The sequence below is a fragment of the Monopterus albus genome, unplaced genomic scaffold, assembly GCF_001952655.1.
Source record: "Monopterus albus unplaced genomic scaffold, M_albus_1.0 scaffold51.1, whole genome shotgun sequence".
NCBI classification, from domain to species: Eukaryota; Metazoa; Chordata; class Actinopteri; order Synbranchiformes; family Synbranchidae; genus Monopterus; species Monopterus albus.
The window spans coordinates 2,991,425-2,998,064 of NW_018127931.1; positions in this window are offsets into that span (position 1 = coordinate 2,991,425).

Sequence of the window (6,640 nt, forward strand, 5' to 3'; positions counted from 1 at the left end):
TTTGCGTCCACAACCACCCGGGCTGCAGTCCGCTTGGCCTGCCGGTACCTGTCAGCTGCCTCAGGAGTCCCACGAGCCAACCAAGCTCGAAAGGACTCCTTCTTCAGCTTGACGGCATCTCTTACTTCCAGTGTCCACCACCGGGTTCGGAGGTTTCCTCCACGACACGTACCAGAGACCTTACAGCCACAGCTCCGAGTGACCACATAAGCAATGGAGGTGGAGAACATGATCCATTCGGACTCAGTGTCTCCAGTCGCCCTCGGGATCTGGTCGAAGCTCTGCCGGAGGTGGGAGTTAAAAATCTCCCAGACAGGGGGTTCTGCCAAACGTTCACAACAGACCCTCACAATACGTTTGGGTCTGCCAAGTCTGTCCAGCTTCCTCCCCCCCCATCGGATCCAGCTCACCACCAGGTGGTGATCAGTTGACAGCTCCGCCCCTCTCTTCACCCGAGTGTCCAAGACATACAGCCGGAGGTCAGATAAAACAACCACAAAGTCAATCATCGACCTCTGGCCTAGGGTGTCCTGGTGCCAAGTACACTGGTGGACACCCTTATGCTTGAATATGGTGTTCGTTATGGACAAACTGTGACTAGCACAGAAGTCCAGTAACAGAACACCGGTCGGGTTCAGATACTGGGGGCCGTTACTCACAATCACACCCCTCCAGGTATCACTGTCGTCACCCACGTGGGTGTTGAAGTTCCCCAGTAGTCCCCAGTCGGAGCACTTTCCTGCACCCCTCCCAGAAACTCCAAGAAGGCCGGGTATTCTGCACTGCTGTTTGGCCCATAAGCACAAACAGCAGTGAGAAACCTATCCCCGACCCAAAGGCGCAGGGAAACGACCCTCTCGTTCACCGGAGTAAACTCCAACACATAGCGGCTAAGCTGGGGGGCTATAAACAAGCCCACACCAGCCCACCGCCTCTCACCATGGCAATTCCAGAGTAGTGGAGAGTCCAGCCTCTCTCAAGGAGTATGGTTCCAGAGCCCAAGCTGTGGGTGGAAGCAAGCCAGACTATTTCTAGCCAGTACCTCTCAACGTCCTGCACAAGCTCGGACTCCTTCCCCACCAGCGAGGTGACATTCCATTTCCCCAGGGCTAGTCTCCGTGTCCAGAGATTTGGTCATTGGGGCCCTTGCCTTTGACTGCTGCCCAATCCACTGTGCACCAGCCCCTTACGAATCCTCCTGCAGGTGGTGGGCCCCCGAGAGGGCGTCCCCATGTTGCTTGTTTGGGCTAAGCCCTGCCACCAGGCGCTTGCATTTGAGCCCCAACCCCAGGCCTGGCTCCAGGGTGGGGCCGCGGCTGTGCCACACTGGGTGATGTCACGGTCCTTGCTCTTAGTTTTGGGCTTTTTGAAACGCTCTTAGTCTGACCCGTCACCTAGGACCTGTTTGCCTTGGGAGACCCTACCAGGGGCATATACCCCCCGACAACATAGCTCCTAGGATCATTCGGGTACTCAAACCCCTCCACCACAATAAGGTGGCGGTTCAAAGAGGGGTTATACCAGTATTAGGCTGTAAAATATTATGTTACACCATGTTGTACTGTGAACTGGAGCATGCTTCTCCAGGCTGCACTTAGGCAAACAGGCACAGGGGCCTCTGGATATGTGTATGTGGCTGTTTGTTGTGCATGTATAAAGTCTGTAGTCCTTGAGGAGTCATATGGTAGATGAAAAAATGATCAAAATCAAATCAGTTTGAAGGACTGAAACATCACCCAGGGGAATAAATACCTCCTGCTCACCACCAGTCGGACAGAACTGATGAAGCCTCTTGGATAAGAGGTGAAACATCTTCTACCTATAACAGAGTCCAGATTTTTTTTCTATGTTTTTTCAGCTGACTATGACGTGGATGACTGAGAACTTGCACAAAAATATGGTAGATAATATCTTTACTATCTTTAAGTAACTATCTTTAACCCAAGACCAGAGTGTGCTGATACATGTGGTTTAGCAGCCTGTGTGCTCAGTTCCAGGATAATGTACTGTGCAACTTTTTTCTTCATCCTCTGAGTCATTTCACCTGTTTCCTTGTTATTCTCTTGATTGCCAGTGATACATATACTCCTCCTCTCCATCTGTCATGCGCCGGGTCATTATGTAATTCACTGCCATGTACCCGGTCCTACTGCTACTCACTGTCTCACCTGGTCCTGATGCCATGTGTTTTTGGTGGAAATTTCTCCTGAACTCCTGGCTCTGTTCTGTTTAACACTTTACCTGAGACCTGTACCTCGACTGCAAAGCTGTACAAGCCAAACTGCATTCTGCCTCCTGTGAGTTCTCCTGCCTGTCTGCTGCTTTGTCGTCTGTCCGCTTCTGGCTACACTCCATGTTCATCTGTGATCTCTCCTGCGACACTGACGAGGAGTCATCTCCTCTACATTTTCCTGCCTGTCTGTTGTCTTGTCGTTTGTCTTCCTCTGTCAAGACACTATGCCCCTTTGTGAAACTCACCTGTGAAGCCGACATGCTGCCTCTGAGAATTTCCCTGCCTGCCTGTGACCCAATCTTCTGTCCTCCTCTGGCTAACACTCCTTGGGAACCCCCCAGTGATGCCAACCAGCAACACTGTTCCCCGTTCTTCCTGGTTACACGCCACACTCCGCCTTATCAACTCACCTGCAACCCAGAGAAGGTAAATTCACTCTGTGTCTATCTATGGGTTGTCCTACCAGCCAGCTACACCACAGCCTACCACTAGTCATCCACCTACCTTTCTCCTCTGGTTGGTTATTGAATGTGTCTCCAGCTTCAAATTGCTGGGAACCCACATCTCAGAGGATCTGTCCTGGACCACCAATGCCCACAGCCTGGTTAAGAAGGCTCACCAGTGCCTCTTCTTCCTTAGGACACTGAGAAAGAACCACCTGTCGGCAAGCTTGTAAAAACAGGCCCTGGAGAGAACTAAGGAGTACAGGAAACAGACCATAACAGCAGAGCTGGCCTCTGATCATCTGGCATCAGAAACCTTAGAACAAGGGCTGCAGGAGACTATTGAGCAAATTGTCTCTTTACAGCACAAGAACAGCAAGGATGTGTGCAAAAAGCAGCAAGAGGAGTGTTAGGTTATTTCTTAGTTAGATAGGTATGGATTAGAGATCTGTTGTCTATGAATGTTTAGTGCAGACAGGGTGACTAGCTTGGGCTGTTAACTATTCAGTCTGCAGTAATGAAATGTAAAATGATTGTATTGCATGGAATGGTGAAAAGTGCTTTTATATCCAGTCTCATCACAAAGAGTGGAGAATGCTGAGTCACAGAAAAGAGGAAGTAAGACACACATCCCCTAAATAGGGGGGAAGTGAAGTTGTGTGTGTATGACAGAAAGAGGAGTGTGATGGAAAATTAGAAAGACACTGAGAAAGTAGTAAAAAATCATGTTCCATGTATAAAGTAAAGATTTGATTGATAAATACTGTTTTAATCAATAATCAATGTTTAGTCAAGTATAGTATTTTAATGCTATATTTTGCTGCTTAGCTGTACCTCTTTTAAGTTCCTATATAAATTCCTGAAAAGGTCTAATACTCTCTGTGTTTATTGAGTCAAGTTTTGATGATGCTGATTCTTATGATTTTAGTGGGTCTACACTTTAAAGTGGTAATTGTTAAAGTTGCATATATTGCACAATTCCAAGTGAGTTTTCAATTACACAATTCACAGTATTAATAGTATGCCGACCCTCTCAGCAGTGTCTCAGAGAGGCAGTGTCTCTCTGATTGAGCTTGTTGCTCAGGTGTTATGTCATACATAACCGGCTGGCTGCTGGAGGGAAGGATTTTTGGACAGTTTAACCATATAGTTTAATAATCAACAGTGTTAATAGTATGCCAACCCTCTCAACAGTGTCTCAGAAAGTTAAAACAGGCAGTGGCAACCCAGCGGTGTTAACAAGCTGCCTGGCTGCAGATACCTCACACAAGCAGCGCTTTTCTGATTGGGCTTGTTGCTTGGGTGAATTCCGTACAAACCGGCTGGCTGTATGAAGGGAGGCAGTGTTTAGAAAGTTATATCAAAAAAAGTGTTTATCTAAAATATCCAACTGTTTACTTGTTACATAATAAACACTATTCTTTAAATTTCATATCCTTAATAACATCTTATGTCAACTAAATACTGTGCAAAATAGATATGGTCTTAAGTGTCCAGTAACACAGTTTTCATTGGTTATTTCAGACAAAATTTAACACTTCCTCAAAGAGCCAGAGTGTACTGGTTTATAAAAGTTTCTCAGTACAGTAACATCTGAGGGTTTAAGGGGGTAGCTGGCACAATAACTACAGGTTGCTATTATTTGGGAGGTTTATTCTGAATTAATAACATGAAAGAGGGAGGTCTGCAGGGAACTCTGTTCGCAGGTTCATGGTAGTCAAATATTCACATGGAGTGAATATCTCCGCCATACAACCTCAAGCAGTGTTTGGAGCTTTAATATGTTTCAAATATACCATCTTAGTGTGAGATCTTTAGCCATCCTGGTGAATTTCTACCGCTGTGCCACTGAGAGCATCCTGACCAGCTGTATCACAGCCTGGTATGGAAACTGCTTTGTCTCTGACCGCAAGGTGTTGCAGCGGGTGGTGAAAACCGTCCAATGCATCACAAGGACTCCACTTCTAGCCACTGAGGGTGTCCACAGGGAACACTGTGTCCGATGTGCTTGCAGCATTCTCAAGGACTCCTCTCACCCTGCTCACATATTGTTTGACCTACTGCCCTCTGGGAGGCACTTCAGGAGCCTCCGGACCAAAATAGTAGACTCAAGAACAGTTTCGTCCCCACAGCTGTCTCCTTATTGAACTCTGTCCCCTGTTGACCCCCCACTGCCCTCCTCTATACCACTACACACACCTCACCCCTTCTCATCTCTCCTCCCAGGATTAATGCACCTGTTACCTGTAACACTGAAGTAATCTGTTAATTGGCACATGCTCTACTCACAGAATACTGCTCTTTATTCATTTGCACAGTCTACTTATGCAGATACTGCATATTTATCTTTATCTTTGCATTATTTACATCCACTGAACTGTTCACTCATCTTATCTTCTTATTCTGCACTATTTCATTCCATTTCATCCTATTGCACTAGTGCTTTATAAGCTTAATGTACCTTATCCATTACTTGTAATTTAAGTCCATAGTCTGTTGTATATTGTACATTACCCTATATATCTTACTGTAAATATCAATTGTATTTATCTATTGGTAAATTAGTTCTGACTGTACATATTGTAGATACTGCACACTCTGCACTGCTGCTATTGCACTACTGGTTAGATGCTAAACTACATTTTGTTGCCTTGTACTTGTACATGGGTAATGACAATTAAGCTGAATCTAATCTAATGAGCCAAATTAAAAAACAGAAATTTTTCCCAGAGGTCATCTCTGTGATTTTTGGTAGATATCCCATTGATGTGTGTACAAGTGGCAATTTTTTCTGGTAAATTTGTTTTTTATAAAAGTTTCTAATAAAAAAAAACGTAATAAACTTTCTAATAAAATTAAAAAAGGCTGTATTTTGGATGATTTGATAGCCTTGAGTCAACTTAACTACTTGCTCACTAATGCACAGACTCTGGCTGCAAAAAAAGCAAGATGGCAGCTGTCACAGTCATGATATTTTGGTTTCATTTTTGCATAGTGGAGGGAAGTGGTGACACCATGTCCATCATATATACAGTCAGTGCTTTGATCTCATATCTTGTCAGCTCTATGCATGTAGCACTTCCGCGGTTTATTCTAAAGCAGTGTGTGAATTTGGTCAGTGAGAGAGAGCCGACTGTTTACTGGAACTACTGAAATTGATGTAGAAGTAAAGGATAATAATAACCTTTATTTGGCCAAATATGTTAAACACAAGGAATTTGCTTCCGGTACAGGACCCAGGGCCTTTCTGAACCCGGAACCTACTCGCTATGAGGCAACAGCGCTAACCACTGCGCCACCATGCCACTGTGCTGCCCTTCTTTAAGCACTTCATGGTGACTGATGTGACCACCACTGGCCTGAAGTCATTCAGAGTGGATGTGCCCAGTGTCTTAGGGATTGGCACGATGATTGATTTTTTGAAAATGTGAGGGACTACTGCTTGAGTTAAAGATGTATGCGTACACACTAGCTAGTTGATCCCCACAGGCTTTCAGAATTTTAGGGGAGACACTGTCTGGTCTCGCAGCCTTATCCCCATAAGGGTTTCAGGGCCTTCAGAGCCTGTGTCTGCATTACCTGATAAGCAGTGTCCCCCAGGGCACAGGGGGATTTTGAGGGGGTGTCCGTGTTCATCCTGTCAAACCTAGCATAGGAATTATTAAGGCTGTCCAGGAGGGTGGCGTCATGTAATTGATTGACTGATTGATTGATTTTATTCTTTCAAGCATGTAAAGATAGTCGATATGTCAACACACATAATTTCACACATATCCACAAATGCTAATCCCTTATCAATTTGCTTATACCTAGTACATGCTTGAACGGAGTAGGAAGAAGTTAGACTTATCCAGTCCTACCCCATGACATCATCTTACCATCATTGGTTTGCAAGCAGTATATCTACATAAATAATTCTCTTCTACACCACACAAGTAATATACTAAAAAATTATTACAGATTG